Below are 9,945 nucleotides of genomic sequence, written 5' to 3' on the forward strand. Positions count from 1 at the left end.
GAATTGTTTCGGGTTCGTCCTATTCACGTGGATTCGGATTCATCCTATTTATTCGGATTCGGGTTCATCTCGTTTGCCGTGCTACGACTCCCTGGCGGACGTATAACAAGGTAGGAGCAGCCGCAGGAATTTCCTTCGGCCGGTAGTAAAATCCTCCTCTACCTAATTGTACGTGACTCATCCGCATAATCTTGCTCCTTTCTAATAAAATCCCTGGACCATGTTGCTTCGGGCTGCCCGAGATTAAACTATTCTTGTTCCAAGAGGGAAATTTTTCAAGAAATCTGATCGTTCGAGAAGAACCAAACAACCATCCAGGCAAGGAAGAAAAAATAGAAAAGTATAAAATAAAAAAGAAAGGAAGAAAAGAGAATCGAAGCGAGTGTTGGTCAATGTGGTCGAACTTCTCTCTTTCCGTCGGTAGTCGGTAGCTAGGTATACGAAGTGATCGCGTGGTGGTGCTGACCTATGGTGGCAGAGAAGTAGCGGTGTGTCGCGTAGAACGGTGCCAGAGTGGTGGTGAGCGGCTCGCCTTGACGAGAAAATCACGTGGCCGCGGGAAATGACTTGTTATATAAACTAATGATTATCCGGGTACTTGTGCATTGCCGTGTGTCTAAACCAATGAGTCCGGCACAGGTTGATCAGCCCTCTGCTCGCTACATATGTACACACAATATCGATAGTCCCTGTACGGTAATCTGCGGGGTCCTCGATTTTCTCTGGCGACCGGGACACAGACCGCATGCACAGCTCATTATCACGGCAGCTCATTTAACTTACGGCCAACAGATAACACGCGAGATAACGGATAACGCCCCCGAGACGCCGCTCTAATAATAATATATGAGGCAAGCAGGCGTTGCGGCCACCTCGATCGTTCCCGAGCAGGAAATTCAGTCGGCAGATAAGGCCCAAGGAGATCGAGATGTCACGTTGGAACGCGAGATTCATCGTCCCGCAGCTCGTGCAACTTTACTTCCTCGCACTTTGAATATGCAAACAGCCTGTTGAATGTTACCGGCATCGGGAACCGATTGTCAGCCATTCGTTTTATAATCCAAAACGCGTAGTGTTAATGTCTCGTCGATTTTGAAACGAGAATTTCAACCTTCGTTCTTTCTTTATATAAATTTAAGACGATGCGATAAATGTAAAAAACAAACTGCTTACGAAAACATATAAATTTATATAATGAACGAACGTATAGGAATTTCGTTTCGCTTTAATATACAATCTTTAGTAAAAATATCCGAAACTTTGTTTATCCTTTTATTTATTTTTTATTATATATTAATTATATTTATATATAATATATATATAATATATATTATAATATATAATATATTTTTATATTTTTTATTATATATTATTTATAGTTCTGTTAATTTAATACGTAGAGAAAATTAAGTTAAGAAAATGAGGGACGGACGATAGTTAAGGGACCTTGACTCGTTGCCTTCGAACGGGAGATCGTTAACTGCGGATAAAACGAATGACACCTTTCGATTAGATCGTGGATTAACGATCTCACACTCGATGTTGATTGGCTTTCAATCTGCTAGGAATTAACTTCTGTTACGAAACTATTATTAAATCCACATTAGTCGGTGCGAAGATCTAGACGTACAATGTATTTCATATTTTTTCAATAAATTGTCTTCGCAACATAAAAGGAGGCTTTAACGAAACAACACCTACAAACCTAAGGCATTGAGACATCGGTAAAATGCATAGTAGCTAATCAACATATCGAAGAGGAGAAATGAGCTCGTATGTAGAAAATCGGCGGCGTATTCGCGGACATAGAACGATCGAGATATCGGGTAGGCCATGGAAGTAGGTCAACGTCGTGTGGGCAAGACGGAGAACCAAGTTCAGGGGCGAACTGCAGCGCCGTGCCCGAAGCACACGGACTCTCCTGGTGGCTTAGGTTAGGTCTTCTCACTCGTTCTTTCTCCAACGTGCATACCTCCCTCTCGAGAAGGAGGCGCAACGCGCGCGCGGACTCGATGGAGCGAACAGAGACGGCGGAGGCGGTCTAACGGACTTCTCTGGTCTGCCTAGTTTTATTTTTCCACTGGACCCGGAGCGTGTGGCCATTCGTTCCGTTCCTCTCTCGCACTCGTCCTCGCACACCACCACCCGGTTGGATACACTTCTACACGCTGCTGCCGCCGTCGAAGAGGGAGAGAGTGGCGTTTCACGACATCGTTCTCGTTTTCTCTTTCTCCCCATTGAAACGATCTTGGCCTAGGCGACGAAATGCGCTTTCTCCGTGGTGAGAAAAAAGGGGACGATCCCTACACGTAACGTTTTCGGATGAACTTGGCCCAGAAATGGTCCCCGGTAGAAAGTGCAAGTGAAACCTCTCTCTCGAAAGAGAGAATCGTCTATCGTTTCATCTTCCACTTCCATTTGTTCCTCTAACGTAGTCACATTTCACGTTCTATCCAGTGAACTCTATGAGTTCCTCGATACGATCGATTGTTCCGCGTGAACACGAACTCGCTCCATTTCCTTTCTTCATCTTCATTGCCGTAAGATCGTTCTTAGTAAATTGCCTAAGGCGAGAGAATCATTAGCTCTCAGGATTACTCACGGTATCTTTTCCTATGACCGTTTCTACGAATCCGATCCATGCGCAGATTGAATGGACAAAAAGACGGAGTTCTGGCGTCGCGACCTCGGCGAAATCGTCGCGAAGGCCGTTCGACACGGTTCGCGCAGCTGGTTCGCAACTGGACGCCGGAAGATATATTGTATCGATTAGCAATAAAGCGCGCACACCGCTCGCGAATAGACGGCACAGACAACTAGGTTGCTAGGTAGGTGGGTGAAGTAGGTAGAACGTAGGTAGCCGGTAACGCGTCACTCGTCTCTCTGTTCCGCAGCCCTGTGTATATGTAAGTACATAGAACTCGCGCGCCTTTTATCGTTCCAAGTGTTTCGAAAGCAAGCGAAATGCTTCAGCAGTTGTCAGCTGACGTTTACATCGTCTTGTATGTTTTCGGTGATAACTGGCTGATTTTATCTACGTGTAAAGATATATTGGCGTTATTAAAGGACGCAAATCGATGTAACGTATGGAGTAGGCTTGAAAGGAGGGGTGTCGATTCCACGTGGAGGTCACGCGTCCCTGAGGATCGCGGCTCCAGCCAGGGCGTGGTTTCTTATGCAGTTTTTACCCGCCTAGAATGCACCAGACGACCTTCGCTAGGATCAGGATATTCCGCTCCTATGACTCGCTCCCTCGTTCTGCTGGTTCACCTCACCCACCGCGCCCTCATGACATCCCATAACCACTCTCACTGCGCGATTTCGTTCCGCGCTGATTTTCCTTTCTTCTAATCGTCCAACGATACAAATATAACTATGTTAATGATATCGGCACCTGTCCATTCTCCTTTAGATGTACTACAGTCCTATGAAATTCTACGAAACGCGTACAAAACATGTGGAAGTAACAACGGTACGTTTTCTCTTCTTTTTCAGAGAGACCAGCAACAACGTCACTGCCGTCCGAGGAATCCGGATCGTTGCGCGATCGAACCGAGCTCGCGACCGCGATCCATGCCCCTCGATAGAAGCAAGGAACACAAGAATGGAAGCTTCGCACTGCCATGGACATCAGTCACCTAGTCGCTGCTGCTCTTCGTTCGTCGTTTGTCGAGCAAGCAAGTGAGCGCGAGGACTGGATACGTTTAAACCGTCGAATCTCGCCGTTGCACCCGGCGGTCTGCAGGGTTGTCCGTTTCGACGCGCGATCGTTTAACTTTCAGCCGCCCTTTCATTTATAGCGCAGGCGACCTTGAAAATGTTACTATTTTTTTTATTACTATTATTATAATTATTTAAATCGTAATATTAAGGGGCACTAAGGCACCGTTATAAATAATATAAATATATATAATATAAATATGTACATGTATAAAAACGTAGGTGCGGACGAAGGATCCTAAAACACAATGACTGCGAACTTCCGCATCCCGTATCTCTGCTACCGCTGGAAAATTGTTGTCATTACTCTCCGATAGTTACTTGGTTACTGTAAAGACACACTACATACCCACATATACAGATACACCAACAGACGCGTTCAAGTACACGCGACGTACTTACTCACACACACACACACACACACACACACAGAAGCATACACTGGCCGTACAAACACCAGGACGTTGAATTTACTAAACGTTCGTCGGCTTGTTCGGCGGGTAACGTGTATCCAGTCTGATTGCATTTAAAAGCAGAGTAGAACGTGGCCAAGCACGTTTTAGTAAATTCAATGAAAAATGTTGTTCTTTCCGTATGTTACTGCTACCACCGCTATTACTACCCGCCACTATATCGTCGCCTGTTACACCGCAATTACGCGCTACCAGTATACTACTTATTCGCCGATATAGCCGTTACGAGACGTAAACACGGCCATGTTGTCCCTCTATTATAGCGAGCGATTCCAATACTATTGAGTTTTGCGTTTTCGAGATCGCTGGTGACCTGATTGATCGGTCATGAAATTCTACGGTACTAACGGACAAAGAAAAATGGCAACAACCTGTTCTCTCTTCGACCCTTATATTACGAAATTATTCTTATCCTATTCTCTCTAGAATATATTTATTATGAACCAAACAACAACCGACTGTGTCTTCTCTTATCCTGTTTTGCCTCCTACCTATGAGAAAATCTCTGGCATCTAACGAGTTTAAGAAACTATCATCGGGGAATAGCGATTGTTATCGGATATCTTGACGACCAAAGTTTTCGAGCACAATGGTACACGGTCACCAGTGAGTCGAACGTACCGAAAACGAACGAGGCTCGACGAACGAAGTAAAGAATCGAGAACAAAAAGGGAAAGAACAAAAAAAGGATTCTTCGATTGCCTATTTTTCGTTGAAGTTGCGCACACGAGTGTTCGTTGACCTGTTCCTCTACTCGCGATCGCGCTACGTGTTCGTACGAGCTGCACGCGAGAGAGAATGCGCCTCAAAGCACGACGGCCGGCCAACAGGAGCGCGGTTTTCTCTCTTACCGCCTCTCTCCTTCTCCCTTTTCCCTCTGACACTGTCTCTTTCTTTCCACCTTTCTCTCTGTCTGTGGTCGTCAGGAAGCAGTTACTGTGCGGCCGCGTGCATTGTTACACATAACTTCTTTCCATCCTCGGCGTTGTAACGCGCGCGATCCGCGCGTTTTCAGCCACGAACACGCCGCGCGCTTTGCATTCCACGCGCACACGTCACGGTTTTTCGCGGGTCCGTCCCACGATCCCGATCGTTGACGTTTCCACCGAGTGGCGACTATTGTCATTGTTCCGAACTTCGTCTCGACTACGACGTTTAGTTACCGTGATCATCCGTGAAGATGATTCTCTTGCGGCGGAACGGAATTATACAAAGAATCGGAAGAAATTTTGGTGTCGAATTCGACCTGCTATATACGATTAATGAATTTATGGCACGGATGGTAGAAACTCTGTATGGGTTACAGAATATAAAATTATAAACTTTTGATATCGAATCGAACCTACAATTTATGATTATGAATTTTATGGCACGGATAATAAAAATTTTGTGAGCTTTGCAAAATATAAAATTAAACGATTTTGACGTCAAATTTGATCCGTAATCTTTGATTATTCTCTCGAAGTCACTTTTTTTTTATAACAGTATCGCATAAATAACATATCAATCTATCGAGCGTATAGAACTCCATTACCTCTGTTTGCTTGGTTGATGCAATAAACCCGTTTATAGCAGTGATTCCTTAATTGCTTCGAGCAATGGCTAAATGAAACGCAAATATAATAAATTACCTACTGAAATATCAGTACACAATGTTGCAGAGATCATAACCCAGTTTATATACTCGACAAATTTTAAATAATTTTTTTCTTGTTTTCCTTTTTGTCAGTTTCTGTATATCGTACGATCGTTAAAGCCCGTTATTTACTTGATACACCTTAATTGTATCTATTGGAGCGACGTTATGTTAATATTATCTTTACAAGTTGCGTCGTTATCAATGATATTACGTTATTTTCACCTCGATCGCGATTAACGTTACGTTCGATTGTTCAAGCCGCGTTAACGATCTCTCCTCGGACCTGGACGTTCCACTTGGATGTCCTCCTCTCCTCACCTCTCCTCTTCCTGCTCCGCTCGGTACGGATCGCGATCGCACGTTGTAAAACAGAGAAGCGAAGCGAGAAGAAGCGGCAAGCCAAGGAGAGAAAGACGGAGAGAGGAAATCGGAAGGTTTGCGTTGTATGTAGTTACGGCGAGAGAAAGGAGAGATAGCCGAATGCATCGACAAAGCGAGAGAGAAAAGAGTGCAGTACGAATGCGGGTTCGAGCGAGAGAAACAGAGACGGGCTCGCTGCACACAGATTCTATATACACATATACATATAAAAAAATATGAGTAATATATATATATTTTTTTCGTATTTTTCTGTTCGGGGTCGAATTGCGAGGAATGGGTCGGGCGGAAGTCTACCGAAAAATGGTTCTGGTAAAGTTCTACGTAACGCGATAAAATCGTAATTTAGTTTCATAGGAACATGAAGTTTGAAGTAAAAGTTAAGTGAAAGGAAAGCAGGAGGCTTCCTATGTTTAACGTTGATATAGATTGCTGAAGTTGCGGTAATCATTCGCGTGGAATCCTGGAATATGCAGTTTTGTCGCGCATTGAGCGCACGTGAACACGTGCCAACGTGTATGTTTCCCCGTCATGATCCTCGTGACCTTTCTGTGGAACGCAACGATCGATAGATCGATAAGTTTGTTACCGGAGGTTACGCCAGGAAGACCGTGTTCACCATTTTCGCTGCTAATATCCAATCTATCGTTCGGTTAATTAGCAACGAGCCTGCGATACAGTCAGTTCATCGTCCATGAAAGCGCACCCTTGAGTTATTTTACTTCTTTACCATCCTAGATAAAGAAAATAGTGTATCTCTTTCCTTATCGTTTACACCTTGTTTCTCCTTGTTTTCTTGTATAATAAACTACGAGAGGGTAGAAAAGGAGAAAGAAACGCGACGACCGATCAAACGTCGTTGTTGCTTTCCTCTTTCCTCCTGCCACTTTTTCTCTTCGCGACCGCTTCCTGCGCGCCTCTGGCTGGCCTTCGAGATGGAAATATTTTCGCTGATCACGCTCTATCGCGATTGAGTCATTTCTAAACGGGGTACATTTCTTCTTTCTTTCCTTTATCGATACTTTACAAAAAAGAATATTTCCATACCCTCTAAAATAGTACTTAATCATCCATCTTGAATATAACCCTAATCGATAATTATATCGTATTAGCAATAAATCAACGATCGTATCGTATCAACGATAAACCTTTCGAAGCTTAATTATGACTCGGCCAGGCATCGATGTCGAGGAAGGCAGAGTAGACGAACGAGCTGAAAAGGCAGCATATCGGCGAAAAGAATCGCTAAATCTCGAGCACGTGGCGCTGGCGGTCGCCGTGGGCCACCCTTGTTGCCCGATAAAATCGCATGGAGGCGCGAAAGGGGTAATTTTTACGGGCACCGCGACTAATCGCAAGGGATCGCCGATCAACGGCGCACCGGGGCACGTGGCACGCACTCTCTTCTCTCTTTTGTTTTTGCAGACCTCCAGGCGACTCGGCACTAGGTTACTGGGTTCTCTTCTCGGGTTGCCTCCTTCCCCTTCGTCTTGCTGCCCCCACCACCAACACCCGGCCAACTCCCGACTCTCTTTCCCTCGACCCTGACGGTGTGGACGCGGCGAACCGAGGTATACCCCGGATATGCGAGATGCACCTTTGCCCGCGCTGACATAACGTATCGGGTTATTTCTCCACTGGCCGAACCTGATCCTTTCGCAGCTTTTCGCTGCCACCAAACGACGCCCTGCTTTTGTTTCGGCCCTGGCCTCATTGTTAGTGACACGGAATCGGGGGAAAAAGTTTAGTCCGTGTTTAACGAATGACAAATTGAAATTGTCTCTGATCTTGATTCGTTCGTTCTAACCACGCCTCTGTACGAATGTTTCATCAAACGTAACTTGATTTAAAGGTCAAAGAAATTGGAATAAAGAATGTACCTTCTTTACTTGGATCGGCCGTTTCGTTTACCATTGGACAATAAAAAATAATAAAAGAATAAGTAGCATTCTAACGAGCAAAGTCGAGGCCCCGTCCTTGACTTCCGGCAAGAAATGGCTACGTTTTTCCGAGCAACGATTCAGGAACTGGCGTTTCTCGTGAATTTTCTTGTGCCGTGTTCAATTGCGAGACAATGAGAAGAAAATTCGAACAGCCTTCCCGAGATCGTTAAAGTCGATCGCTTTGTCAACGAAGCTTCCAATTGTCTACGAAAATTCTCGCCTGTTTTGCGTACGTGTCAAGAAAGAAGAAGGTCGTGGAGGGAAGAAAGAAGCGGCAGCGTTATTTTTAACGGTCCCAGGTAGGTTCCAATTTTTCGCGATCCCGTTAGGAGACCCTGCTCAAGAAAAAAAAGACGAATCCGTGACCTCGAAGAGCGCAGCGAGGTGCAAATATGAAAAAGAAAAGACGGAGGAAATTTGCAAAACGACGACAGAATTACGGTTCGCGACCTTGCATCGTCCATTTCTATTCGACCGTTGATTGTTTCTTTTTCTCTTGTCCCTTTTTCGAGAAAGGCAAATTTTATGCGCCCAGACACGCGCTGTCGTCTCTGCTTCTGCTCCTTCTATTTTTTTCTTTCTTGCTTTCCGCGTTGCATTCTGCAGAATATCGACTTTCGACGCTTAGCATTCCGCAGCGGTACCAGTTCTCCTCGTTTGGCACCGGAACGAGGTGATAAACCCGAGAAAAGAATCGCCCCCGTGTAAACCAGGATCTTGCTCCTCCTGAAGCCTGTATCTTTGTTGCTCTCAGTTATTTTCTTCAAGAAAGACTTTTATACATTTTCAAAAATACCCTATTGTCCAATTCACTTCTGATTTTCTTTTCTGCCTGCGATAATAACAACAGGGAACGATCGATTAGTACCATTTTGATACCGTGGAGAAATGGAAAGGTGAGCGCATTATGAAAATGAACGCATCTAGTAATCGTATCTGCAGCTGAGAAAAACAAGCGGAATATGTACAGTTAATTTTTTCAAGTTTGCATAGTATATGATTCACAATTGGAAAAATTTCCAAACTTCACCATTTTCAAAATTCACAGTGTTGTAATAATCATGACGCCTTGCAACCAATTATCTAACTAGCAGCTAAAGAATCTACCACGAAAAAGGTACCTAAGTAGCCGAACCTTTCCACAACTCAATGTCTTCTTACCAAGTACGTTTTACCATATTTACAAGTTCTTGACCCCGCTGGCCTTATTGCAGGACAGCTAAAAACATGAAGTTTTGCTTGCTTTCAAGGCAATCAAACGCACAAGGAACCCTCTGTTGCGGAAACTCGTCGCCCATTTCATTATTCTTAAACGTAAGAATTGAACCCCGGCAATATTGTTTAATTTAACGATAGTGTCGTAAACGGATCAATTCGTATTGCAGATTTTTAAAATAATATCTAAAGAACAATGTTTTTTACTGAGATTTAACAAAGGATAGTTGTTTGCCGACGTCGAGGATTAGGACTGACAGCAATAACCATTCTGCATAAAGCAATAGAAAATACGAGGGACAGTCGTTTAAGACGAGTGTTTTTGCTACAATTATGTGAAATAGTGTTTTACGACGTTGTTGTTTAAATTGAAATAAAATCAGTTTTAAGTTTCGTACAGGTAAGTTTGGAGGATCGGTTTTATTATTGTGCCATCGTCCCTTTCACACGCTTATTCTCCATATTTTTCCTGGGAAATATCGTATCCGAATTAATTCCCAAAAAACGGCGTCCACTCCCAACGGAATGAAAAAATAGAACCAGAAGGTTTCCCAAACGTAGCACTCGTGAGAAAACC

At 44.1% G+C, this 9,945-nt stretch overlaps 1 long non-coding RNA gene across 1 annotated transcript; it reads left to right on the top strand.

Moving 5' to 3' along the window:
• The first annotated feature begins 1,374 nt into the window (after positions 1–1,374).
• On the top strand, positions 1,375–4,647 carry LOC110119920. Its single transcript, XR_007226419.1, has 2 exons — positions 1,375–2,281; positions 3,496–4,647. It is a non-coding gene; the product is annotated as an uncharacterized LOC110119920 (long non-coding RNA).
• The last annotated feature ends 5,298 nt before the right edge of the window (positions 4,648–9,945 follow it).

Source organism: Bombus terrestris, chromosome 15, assembly GCF_910591885.1.
Source record: "Bombus terrestris chromosome 15, iyBomTerr1.2, whole genome shotgun sequence".
Lineage (NCBI taxonomy): Eukaryota > Metazoa > Arthropoda > Insecta > Hymenoptera > Apidae > Bombus > Bombus terrestris.